The sequence below is a fragment of the Oryctolagus cuniculus genome, chromosome 2, assembly GCF_051225735.1.
Source record: "Oryctolagus cuniculus isolate XC-2025 breed Fujian yellow rabbit chromosome 2, ASM5122573v1, whole genome shotgun sequence".
Taxonomy (NCBI): domain Eukaryota; kingdom Metazoa; phylum Chordata; class Mammalia; order Lagomorpha; family Leporidae; genus Oryctolagus; species Oryctolagus cuniculus.
The window spans coordinates 115,762,697-115,775,311 of record NC_142868.1 but is presented as its reverse complement, the minus strand read 5'-3'; the positions used below and the strand labels follow the sequence as shown (position 1 = coordinate 115,775,311).

General features: G+C 48.3%; 1 protein-coding gene across 3 annotated transcripts in view; it reads right to left on the bottom strand.

The window, feature by feature from the left end:
- The window catches only part of FAM178B (family with sequence similarity 178 member B), a 118,591-nt gene extending 107,260 nt beyond the window's left edge, over nucleotides 1–11,331 (bottom strand). For 2 of the 3 annotated variants that reach the window (XM_017339829.4, XM_008253681.5), the window contains exon 1: nucleotides 10,424–11,328. The gene's annotated coding sequence lies outside the window, so the exon portion shown is untranslated. Of the gene's footprint in view, nucleotides 1–10,423 lie in introns of all 3 variants that reach the window. The other variant, XM_017339843.4, reaches the window with a different exon arrangement.
- Between the last annotated feature and the right edge of the window lie 1,284 nt (nucleotides 11,332–12,615).

Sequence of the window (12,615 nt, the reverse complement as noted above, 5' to 3'; positions counted from 1 at the left end):
GAGGGGCAACCGGGACAGAATCTGGCGCCCCGACCAGGACTAGAACCCGGTGTGCCGGCGCCACAGGCGGAGGATTAGCCTAGTGAGCCGTGGCGCCGGCCCAGTAGCATTATTCTCAATAGCCAAAAAGTGAGGACAGGCCAAATGGCCATCGGTTTGTGAAATGGATAAACATAATGTGGTATATGCATATAAAGGGATATTACCCAGCCGTAAAAAAGGAGTGAAGTCCTATTACATGCTACAGCACACATGAGCCTTGAAAACATTCTAAACCAAAGACTCCAGTGCCCACAGACTACATATTGTATAGTTCCATTCTTTTATTTTTTAATATAAATTTCTTTCCAGATTTTTAATCATATATTTTCTTTTTTAGTATTTATTTTTAGTTTTTAAGGTTTCATTATTATGACATATCCAGAGTGGGCAAACCCAGAGACAAAAAAGAAAGCATATTAGGGACCGGCATTGTGGCACAGTGGGTAATCCACCACCTGAGATGCCAGCATCCCATATAGGAGCTGGTTCAAGTCCTGGGTGCTCCTCTTCCAATCCAGTTTCTTGCTGACAGCATGGGTAAAGTAGAAGAAGATGGCCCAAGTGCTTGGGCCCCTGCCACCCACGTGGGAGACGAAAGAAGCTCCTGGCTCCTGGCTTCACCTGGCTTAGCCCTGGCTGTTGTGGCCACATTGAGGGTGAACCAGCAAATGGAAAACCTCTCTCTCTGTCTCTTCCTCTCTCTGTAACTCTTTCAAATAAATAAATAAATAAATAAATATTTAAAAACAAAAAAAGAAAGCAGGTGAGTAAGTGCTTAACGCGGGGCTGGCGCCGTGGCTCACTTGGCTAATCCTCTGCCTGCGGCACTGGCATCCCATATGGGTGCAGGATTCTAGTCCCGGTTGCTCCTCTTCCAGTCCAGCTCTCTGCTGTGGCCCGGGAAGGCAGTGGAAGATGGCCCAGATGATTAGGTGCCTGTACCCATGTGGGAGACTGGGAGGAAGCACCTGGCTCCTGGCTTCGGATCGGTGTAGCTCTGGCCATAGCGGCCATTTGGGGGAGTGAACCAACAGAAGGAAGACCTTTCTCTCTGTCTGTCTCTCTCACTGTCTAACTCTATCTGTCAAATAAAAAAAAAAAAGTGCTTAACGCGGGGAGAAAGAAGGGAAGATGGAGAATGACAACTAAGGGGCAAAGGTGTCTATTTGGGGGCTGATGAAAACTTTTTTTTAAAAAGATTTATTTATTTATTTGAAAGGCAGAGTTACAGAGAGGTAGCGGCGGAGAAACAGACAGAGAGAAAGGTCTTCCATCCACTGGTTCACTCCCAAAATGGATGCATCGGCTGGAGTTGTGCCAATCTGAAGCCAGGAGCCAGGAGCTTCTTCCGGGTCATCCACGCAGGTGCAGGGACCCAAGCACTTGGGCCATCTTCTACTGCTTTTCCAGATCATAGTAGAGAGCTGGATTGGAAGTGGAGCAGCGGGGACTCGAACCAGCACCCATATGGGATGCCGGCACAGCAGATGGTGGCTTTACCTGCTATGCCATAGCGCCAGCCCCTGGTGATGAGAACTTCCTTAAATTGGGGGTAAAGACAGCGTGAGTCTTTGGACTGTACACTTTAAATGGGTGAATAATATGACGTGTGAATTCTATCGCACCAAGACTGCTTTTAAAAAAAGTACAAGGTAAACAAAATTAAAGATCATTGCTGATGACGAAGTTGGACCTCCTAGGAAAACAAAGGAGTACAGTGACAGGAAGCTGGAAAAGATGCTAAAAGTGGCTCACACTGTAGCTGTTGATCAAAAGGCAGGAAGGAAAAGCAAAGAATAAGAAATAAAACTCGATCCTTCAAAAAAAAAAAAAAGATGATGTAATGGATTACGCCTTTTGAGAAATGATGGGGAGGGGAAGAATTAAAATTGTTCTTTAAAAACACTTTTATTTGGAGGATCTTAAAGTACCAAATGAGTCTGGAACATTTGCCAAAGGCAAGAAAACCAACCAAACCAACCTAACATGTTAGCATTCACAAGTCCATGAAGGGGATGATTGTTTGGCACAGTGGTTCCGATGCTGCTTGGGATACCTGTACCCTGTATCAGAGTGCCTGGGTTCGAGTCCTGGCTCCACTTCTGATTCCAATTTCCTGGTAATATATGCCCTGGGCGGCGGGGTGGGGATAGGGTAGCAGGTCATGGCTCATGTAGTTTGGCTCCTGACACCCACGTAAGAGACCCAGATGGATTTCTGGGCTCCTGGCCCCGACCTGGTCCACCACTGGCTGTTTTGACATTTAGGGAGTGAATCAGTGGCTGGAAGTTCTCTGTGTCTGTCTCTCCACACTTCAATTAAATACATAAAAATGTTAAGAAAGAAGTCCATAGAGATGATAAAATAGAAAAAGCAGCAGAAACTAACAACGTACCAATGAACGAATTCCACGCAGCAGAAGCTGCATGCGAGGGGGTGGGGTGGGAGGGCAGGGCACTCTCTCCTTTTTAAATTGGTTGCTTTTCTGGGCACAAGTGCTTTCTGTGTCATCCCGACAATGCAGAGCCCACTAAGTTTAGGAAACATAATACCAGCCTTTGTTCCACGCTGGAGCTGACGGTTTTTTGCTGTTCCAGTTTTGGCTGCTCCTCGAGATCCCAAAGCCCAGCACGCCCTGGTTTCTGCAAGTTCAGCAGTTCACTGCTGGGCTGGGAGGGGCGCAGAATGGCTGGGGTGGGGGCACTTTTTAAAGTCAGGGGGAGCAAAAATGCAATTGAGGACTCAGTTTCTCGCTCCCCCCCCCAGGACGTCTGTCTGTCTTTTGCACTCTGATAAGTCAGTTCTCTTTTCTCTTTCTCCCTCTCTTTCCCAGTTATGTAGTTCAAGTTAATGGCTGAAGGTCACTCAGTTCTAGTTCCCTCGAGCCACTTCAGTGTCCACGGGAAGTCTTATACTCCAGTGCCGAGCCCAGGGCCTGGCTCACAATGGATTCTTACAATATTGAGTGGGAGGTTATTGTAGATCAAGATGCAATATATTTTAAACACTTCTGCTAGGTGCGAATCAGGTTAATGAACTTGAAATTAAAGTACAACACACAGAGAAAAAAGGAGCAGAGTAAAAATACAGCTCAATGAACTTTGTACAAAGTGAACACACCCAGGTACACATGACCCAGGGGGAACAAACAACAACAAACCAGTGACACCAGTGACTTCCTTGTGCTCCCTGTGAATCACAACTCCCCAAAACCCAGACCTTAACACTGTGATTTGTTTTGTCTGCTTTTTAAATACTGCATATATGCAATTTAGAAGTGTGGATTGCTTTTGTGTATGGCCTTTTTCGTCAATGTTATGTTTTGTGAGTATTCGTTTTCTTTATTTAAAAAAAGAGTTATTTGAAAGGCAAAATGACACATACATACCACATACACACACAGAGACAGAGAGAGAATCTTCCATCTGCTGGTTTACTCCCCAAATGCCCACAACAGCCGGGCTAGGCCAGGCTGAAGCCAGGGCCAGGAACTCCATCCAGGCCTCCTACGTGGGTAGCCGGAACCCAAGTACTTGGGCCATCACACACTGTCTCCAGGCACATTAGCAGGAAGCTGGATCAGAAGCAAGGAGTGGTCAGGACATGGACCAGTCACTTAATCTAGGATGCAGGCGTCCCCGGGGTGTCTTCACCTGCGGCACCACAACACCTGCCCTTGGAAGTGCTCATCTTTCTCTGTGTACAGCATTTTATTGTATGAATAACAACTTAGTAGTCCTACTGATGATGGACATCTTCAGTGTTTCCATTTTTTTATTATGAATGTTTCAATGAACAGTGTATACCTAGACTTGCCTTTCATGCTCACACACACACACACACACACACACTCTTCTGTTGGGAGAGGACCTAGGTGTCAAACTTGTAGGTCGCAGGGAATACATATATCAACTTACGGTAGACAAGGCCAAGTAGATTCTAAGTGGTACAGTGAATTCACTCTCTCACCAGTCAGATAGTAGAGTTTTCCTTGTTCCATCTTTGCCAGCAGGTGAGATTGTGTTTCTAAACTGCTTATTATTCCAGCAGGTATAGTGTAACTTCTCCTTCTAATTTCGAATTTGCATTGTCCTGATTGTAATGAGGTAGAGCACCTTTTCATAGGGTGGCATCTGCCTAGATCTCTTCTTTTGCAAATTGCTCTGCTCACGTCTGCCCATTTGCCTATGGAGTTGCCCTTTCTGATCTTTGTTGATCTGTGGGCATTCTTTTTTTTTTTTTTTTTTTTTTTTGACAGGCAGAGTGGACAGTGAGAGAGAGAGAGACAGAGAGAAAGAGAGAAAGGTCTTCCTTTTGCCGGTGGTTCACCCTCCAATGGCCGCCGCGGCCGGCGCGCTGCGGCCGGCGCACCACGCTGATCCGATGGCAGGAGCCAGGAGCCAGGTGCTTTTCCTGGTTTCCCATGGGGTGCAGGGCCCAAGCACCTGGGCCATCCTCCACTGCACTCCCTGGCCACAGCAGAGAGCCGGCCTGGAAGAGGGGCAACCGGGACAGAATTCAGTGCCCCGACCGGGACTAGAACCCGGTGTGCCAGCGCCGCTAGGCGGAGGATTAGCCTAGTGAGCCGCGGCGCTGGCCGGGCATTCTTTTTATGTTCCCAAAATGGCCTTCCATCAATTATAGATGCTGCAAAGATCTTCTCTTGCTGAATGCCTTGTCTCTCACTCTCATAATGGTTCAGTGTATAAACGGAAGTTGTTAACTTTATTTATTTGAAAGGCACAGTTATAGTGAGAGAGAGCAGGGAGACACACATGCACACACACACACACATACATACATACAGAATATCTTCCACCCACTGGTTCACTTCTCAAATGGCCTCAATGGCCAGGGTTGGGCCAAACTGAAGCCAGGAGCCAGGAGCTTCTTCCAGGTCTCCCATATGGGTGCAGGAGCCCAAACACGTGGGTGATCCTCTACTGTTTTCTCATCACATTAGCAGGGAGCTGGAATGGAAATGGAGCAGCCAGGACGCAAACAGGCACCCATATGGGATGCTGGCATCACAGGTGGCAGTTCTACCTGTTGTGCCACAACCCAGGGCCAAGAAGTTCTTAACTTTAATGTATTCCAATTTATCAACATTTTCTCCTGTGGTTAATGCTTTCTGTGCCCTGGTGAAGGAATTTTCTCTACCCCAAGGTCATGAACATATTATCACATGTCACCTTTGAGAATTTTTATTATTTTATATCTTACATTTAGAGATAAGAATATAATACACCCAAGATATATTTTCAGGTATAACTTAGCTTAAGTATTTTTACATATACGTGTGTATGTAAAGCACACACGCAGATACACGCGCACACACACACACACACACGGTAACCACCACCCCATCAAGACACAGAACGTGTTTTACATTGTTGAAGATTCTTTCTCACCTCCTGTAGTCAATAATCCCCAAAGGTAATACTACTCAGCTTCTATCACTAACAATTATCTTGCTTGTCCTTGAACTTCACATACTTCTTATACTTCTTTGTGTTTGATTATTTCAAATCATGCATGGGAGAGTCAACCAGATGTCTGCATGTAGCAATAGCAGTCCATTCCTGTTCACGTTCAAATCCTACGTCATCCTAGGAATACACCACAATGCCTGTATCCATTCTCCTGTTGATGGCTGTTTGGAATGTTCCTTGTTGCAGGAGCATTAGTAATACACCTGTTCTCAATATCGTGTACATGTCTTTTGAAGGACATTATTAATTTCTGTTGGACATCTACCAGGACACACAAGATTTTCATGTAACCACACTATAAAAACTATTCAGATTTGTCAAGCTATCTTTGCCAAATACTCACAACAAATTTTTTCTATTCCCACATTCATTATTTTTATTGGAAAAAAATGGTGAAATTCTTTTTTGTTCTATTTTGTTAAATTTGGGAGTAATTTCAGACTTACTAAAAGTTACAAAAATAATAGAAAGAGGGGCTGGCATTGTTGCGCAGTGGGTGGCCGTACCACTTCTCATCCAGCTCCCTGCTAAGGTGCCTGGGAAAGCAGTGGAACATGACCCAGGTGCTTGGGCCCCAGTTGCCCACATGGGAGACTTGGATAGAGTTCCAGGCTCTTGGCTTCCCCCTGGACTAGCCCTGGCTGTTGTGGCCATTTGGGAAGCAAACCAGCAGATGGAAGATCTCTCTCTGTGCCCCCTCTCTAACTCTGCCTTTCAAATAAATAAATAAATCTTCTTTAAAAAAAAAAAAAAAAAGAATGCCCAGATGCTCTTCATCCAAATTTTCCAAATGTTAATATTTTAGTATGTTTACTTTATAATTAATTATTTTTCTGTCTCGTGTGTGTGTGTGTGTGTGTGTATGAATGCATTATTTTGACACTATTGAGTGCTGGTGATTTTTGTTTTTGTTTTTGTTTTGTTTTGTTTTTGGCAAGTTTTATCAGTTTGGGTTTGTGTGTTGCTTCTTCGTGATTGGATACAGGTTACATATTTTGTACAGGAATGCAAAGCTGTGTCCTCAGCTTTGTTATATCAGAGCTCACGATGTCATCTTGTCCTATCACTGTTATTACCAACTTTAATTACTTGGCTAAGGTGAGATCTGCCAGGTTTCTCTGTTATAATATTACTATTTATCCCTTTGTAATTAATTGGTATCTCAAGGGAAAATGCTTTGAGATTGTGCAAACATATTGTGTCTTATTATATTTTCATTTCCTAGTTTTAGCATCCACTGCTGATTCTTGCCTGAAACAATTTTTACTGTAGGAATTGAAGACTAGTATTCATTTTTTGAAAAATGTGCTTGAAAGGTAGAGAGAGAGAGAGAGATCTATCATCCACTGTTTAATTCCCCAAATATCTACAACAGCCAGGGCTGGACCAGGCCGAAGCCAGGAGCCAAGAACTCAATCCAGATCTCTCACACAGGTGGCAAGGACCCAACTACTTGAGCCATCACTACTGTCCCAGTGTGTGCAGCAGCAGGAAGCTGGAATCAGGAGCAGAGCCAGGACTCAAACACAGGCGTTCTGATAAGGGACTTGGGTGTCCCAAGCAGTACCCTAACTGCTGTGCCAAAAACTCACTCCTCATTTGTCTTTAATAGCTTCAAAACAAAACAGAAACAACAACAAAACAAAACACCTTAGATAATCAGTACTTTCAACAAAACCAAACTGAAATGTGAAAACCCATGGGACATTTACCACAAAACCAACCTCAAAGTCACCTTCAAAGATGAAAGGAATACTCTGCTGGCACACTGGTGGGTGGCAGGGCAGTGGCCATTGGCCGCATTCTCAGGCAAAGTGAACCTGTGTCCTTGGAGCCCGGGAGTCAGCTTGCAAAAGAGGAGAATAACGCTCTCCTGAAAGCCTCCCCGTCAACACAAACAACTGTGAAGGGATGCTCTGCATGCTCAAAGCCTCTAATTCTAGCAGGAGTAAGGGCGGTCAGCCAGGGTGAGGGAGTGGGCGCAGGGGGCGGGCCCGGAGATCCTGAGGTGGTCCTCCCTCGGGATCCAACTCATGCCTTCCCTGGAGACAGGGAGGAAGGTGAACTTTGGCCTTGTATTTCCAGGAGTTTCTCAGTTTTCTGACTGTCCCCAGGCTGGGGACCTGCCTACCTGTTTCAATACCAAGCCTGGCACAGACAACCTGCTGCAACAAATGGAATTCCACGTTCCTGCAGTGTCTGCAGCCAGGCCACCAAGTGGCTCATTTACAAGGGGCTTCCAATCTGTAAGTGCACTGAGTCCCACAAGCTCGTTTAGCAAGCCAAGTGTTTGAAACGAGAAGGATGGGGGTTGGAAAGAAAGAAAGGTCTCCACGTCAGCTCACAAAACCAGCAGCTCAGAGGACTTGGGCCTTGAACGGAACCTTGACCCAAAACGTGATTCCTATGAGATGGAGATTCCAACTCAGGCACCAGGAAGACACCTTATCTCAGACTGTCCAACACAGCTCTGTTGTACAAACTCCAAATTAGCATCTCTCAGGAGTCAGGCACGGTGCTGAGCGTCGGAAAGCCATGGTTGAGGCACTTATGGTCTCTTCTCCGAAGGTGGTTATAGCACTGAGAGGTTTCTGCCATGGGACAGAGCCAGGGATGGCCAAGAAGTCAGCAGGTGCTGCAGCCTGGATCTCAAAGGAGTCAGGTACACTCAGACTGGCTGGTTATGCGGCTCATGGGTCAGGGATGCCTGCTTAGTGGGTGACTAAGTCTGCCCGCCACGAAGCATGCTTCAGTCAGAGGGACTCATCTGCCAGTGCATATGTGGCAGTCCAATTTTACTTGGAAAGGAGACACATCTGCCAGCTATTTCTTCCCTGTCATCTATCACCCAGGTACCTGTTGTTTCCACGCCTTGCCAACCGCTCTCACATTCCTTGAAAACACAAGACCCTTTTAAAGAGGAAGAAATAAGCAACAGCAGTGCCATCTGATAAACGCTCCTCTTTTTTCCCCCATCTCCAGCTCTGAAACGTACAGTCCCTGGACCACGGCCGCAGTGGACGGCACTGCTTCATCAGTGCTAGGATGCGGCTCCTTTTAGGGCCACCGTGACTTTCTGTGCCACAAAGAAAGCCAAGAGGCTGCCAAGTGAAATGATGGCACAAGGAAGACACCATGGATTGCGGGCCCCAGCCCAATTTCGGAGCTGTGAAAATGTGAACCAACATGCCTCCTGGAATGGGTGACAAATGATAATTCTGCTTAGTCTGACGTGCTGCACGTGCTGTATGGTAGGTGCCATGCCAGGAATACAGCAGGAGACAAAGGCCCCCTCCAGTCAAACAGGAAGGCAGACTTCACATCTAAATTCTACATTCCCCCGTCTCCCCCAAGCCCTCCACACTCCAACCACTCAACTAAGGACTGCAATTATCTTAGAGCCTCCGCCCCCCCCCCCCCCACCAACTGGCTCCACTCCAATGTGGTTCCATCTGCCTAATGCATCCCTTGGCCTGGGGAGGGGGCGCCTCCCCAAATCCCACAAACCCAAGCCCACAACCTCTACCAGACAGCCTCCCTCCCCCACTCTCCCATGTAGCCTCAGTGTGATTTCAACAGTGTCACCTTACTTTCCTGTCCCCCCCCCCATTCCAGCTACAATAAAAATAAAACAATCTGTCTTAAACAACAGCTATGAGATCAAATAATTATGGGATCCCAAATACTTTGAGTCCTGATGTCCAAAGACCCAAGATTAATTTAGAATAGTACAAGTGCCCTGTTTTTATAGTTATCACTTTGTCAAGATGTCTTATTCCTTTTTTTCTTTTTTTCTTTTTTTTTTTTTTTTTTTATTTGACAGGTAGAGTTACAGTGAGAGAGACAGAGAGAAAGGTCTTCCTTCCGTTGGTTCACTCCCCAAATAGCCGTTACCACCTGCGCTGCGCCAATCTGAAGCCAGGAGCCAGGTGCTTCCTCCTGGTCTCCCATGGGGTGCAGGGCCCAAGCACTTGGGCCACCCTCCACTGCCCTTCCGGGCCACAGCAGAGAGCAGGTCTGGAAGAGGAGCAACCGGGACTAGAACCCAGTGCCCATATGGGATGCCGGCGCCGCAGGCGGAGGATTAGCCAAGTGAGCCACGGCGCCGGCCCAAGATGTCTTATTCCTAACATCACATTTTATATCTATTCTTTTAAACAAATCTTTAACAGCCTCGGAATGCTAGCGAGGGCGACGGTTCTGGTCAGCAAGAACTCAGCTCGCAGTCTGAAGGGTGGAAGGAGATGAGTTTTAGCCAGAAAGTCAAATGGAAAATTCTCGAGTGTCATGAACTCCACATCCACCACATGGGGCAGGGGCTGGGGACAGAACACCTTTCTGGAACGACAAACAGCAGCTCCCTTTGTGGCCCGGGGAGGGAACACTAAAACACTAAACAAAGCATGCCAAGCCAACCAAAACACACGCCATTTCTCAAAGGCCTCTGAAGACCACCCCGACAAAGCAAGCCATGCCTTGGGCACACGGAGGGGAGGGTCTCGCCCGGTGCTCAGGAAATGGCCGGGCTCAAAGTAGAAAACACGGGCGCGAGCAGCGCACCAAGGAACCTATAAAAGCCCACAGGAATAGCAAGGCCACGAGGCTCGGGACAGACACGAGCCGCAGCTGGGCCGTTTACTCCCTGCGTGGCTCTCCACGCGCCCAACCTCCGCCTGCTCACCTGTAACCAGGGGCTGGTGTCCTACCACCTGAGCTGCGGTCAACGCCAGCACCCAGGGAACTCCAACCCAGACGGCGGGAAGGGCAGGGGTCGGGAAGCCCGGGAGGCTGGCCGGAAGCGCGGGCCCGAGCCTCGGAGGAGGATGCCAGCCAGCGGGGGAAGGCGGCCCAGCAGCCCGCCAGGGGCTGGCGGCGGAAGGCTCCCCTACCTCAGACGGCCAGGCCTCCCTGTGCTGGCAACGTTGCACACGAGCAGGCAACAGGCAAGAAGAGAAGTTCCAGGCTCGGGGCCCAGGGCCCGCGCGCAGGACGCGTCCGCACAGCCCGCGCCGCGTACGCGTCCAGAGACGCCAAGGTCGCTCACTCGCTCGTTCGCTCGCGCGGGACGCACGCGGCGGCGCACCCGGGTCGCGCGCATCCACAGCTTACTTTTTCTGGGCCGGTGCTGGGCGTGGGCCCACAGCGGGGACTGATGCGTTCCCTTTTACAGATGAGGAAACTGAGGCATACTTGAGCAAGGGCACATGGCTAGCAGGGGGTGGCGTCAAGATTTGAACTCACAACCGACGGGGTGGCCCTTCAGGTCCTTCCAGAGCTGAGACACGGCTGGTGTGCATGCTGAGAGGCACCATCGCCGTGATTATTCCTCTCATTGTGCCCTGGGCACGCATCTCTCCGTGTGGAATACGGGCGCTTCCACTCACGCTCACCAAGCTTGGTGTGGAGCTAGGACACTGACATGCGTTGTCCCATACCTTCTCCTCCGCGGGCCCCATCGCCAAGGAAAACCCACGCCGTGCGCTTCTGAGGAGCTAATGAACGATCCGCACTCTGGTTCTGCAGGCCGGGGCGCAGCAGAGCTCAGCTGGGCTGGCAGTGTCCGGGGGACTTCCGGGTGCAGCCGCCCTGGTGAGCTGGCGGCGGCTTCACCATGAACGTGGGCGCTGGAGTTTGTACTTGGTTTAATGAATTCCTGCAGGAGTTTCGGCCCATTAATTCGTCTGACTTGCAGTTGTCAAAAGGAATATTGAAGAGGGAGAGACAGGTTCCCCCTCGGAAGCTTCACTGTGCCTTGGCGACCTCCCGCCATTTTCAAATGTTTTAAACATATACAGGAAGGTCCATTTTAATAAGCACCATTGTGAAATTTAATATAAAGAGACAGAGTCAGCCCTAGGCAAAGTCGAGAATAATAACCTACATAAGAATTACCCTTTTTTTTTTCACTGTACAAATTGCTTCCAGAAGCGTTACCTTGGTTGATCAGCACAGCTGACTGGAGGGTGCGATGACTTGTCTCCCTTTTCAGATGACAAGACCGAGGCTTGGCCGCCACCTGCCTGCTGTGGGACCCCACGCTGGTTTAGGAGAGCCCAGAGTCCAAGTCCAGGGCCCTCGATGCTACAGACCTGCCTTTCCCCTCATCTCCCGAGGTTCTGCCCTCGCTTGAGGAGTTCATCGCCCTCATTTCTTTGTCTTTGTTCAGGTTCTGTGTCCTTGAGACCCTCTACATTCTTCCCGGAGGATCCTGGAAAGAGCAGAAAAGGAAGTTTGGCAAGTGGGGCTGGTTTAGGCAGCTCAACCATTCAGTAGTTGGTCCTGCAGTGCCCGGTCATTCCCAGCGCTGGAGCTGCCCCCACCCCCGACCTGTCTTGCTTCAAGTGCTGTGCCGTGTGCCCACTCCTGGTGAGCTGATCTCTTAACCAAGCTAAAAAGACATCTTTCCAAGAGCCCTAATAGTGATCCTGGGACTGACTGCCAGGGGGACGCTTGCTTGGGCAAGTTGGCCTTTGCTCCTTACTCAATCACCCCACCTAAGTGGTGGCTTATTCTCCTAAAGGTCAGCCTGGAGCAACACTTTCAACTGTTCTATTCATTTATAGCCTGGCGTCATGTAATGATCATTTATTGATCATCTAGTGTGTGCTGCATATCCTGTGTACGTTGTAATTTCATCCTGGTAATGACCCTACAGAAGGGAAATTAGAGTTTTGGAGAAACTGAGTTGTTCAAGTTGCACAGCCGTAGGTGCAGGGCCTTTTGAACTTGTGTTTCTCTGACTCCAGGGCTTATGCCTTTCTCTCCGCATCCTGATATCAAAATGACTGTTAGAAGATAGAAAGCCACAACCACAAAGAGGAGGAAGAGTCACGTTTTGTTTGGAAGACTTATTGCGATTATTGTGAATGAATGTTAAATCTGAGTGAGCTTCTCAGAGCCAAGAAAAGCAGGGAGTGGGACACAGGGAGCTAAGCTTCCCCCTGCAGTGTAGAATCTCTAAGGTAGAAGGAAAGGAAACTTCTTTCTCTTATTTTCAGATCCAAAAGAAATTTCTCATGTAAGATCTTAATAATATTTATGTGACAAAAATGAAGTTTTGAGAAGTGGCCATTTGGCCCAG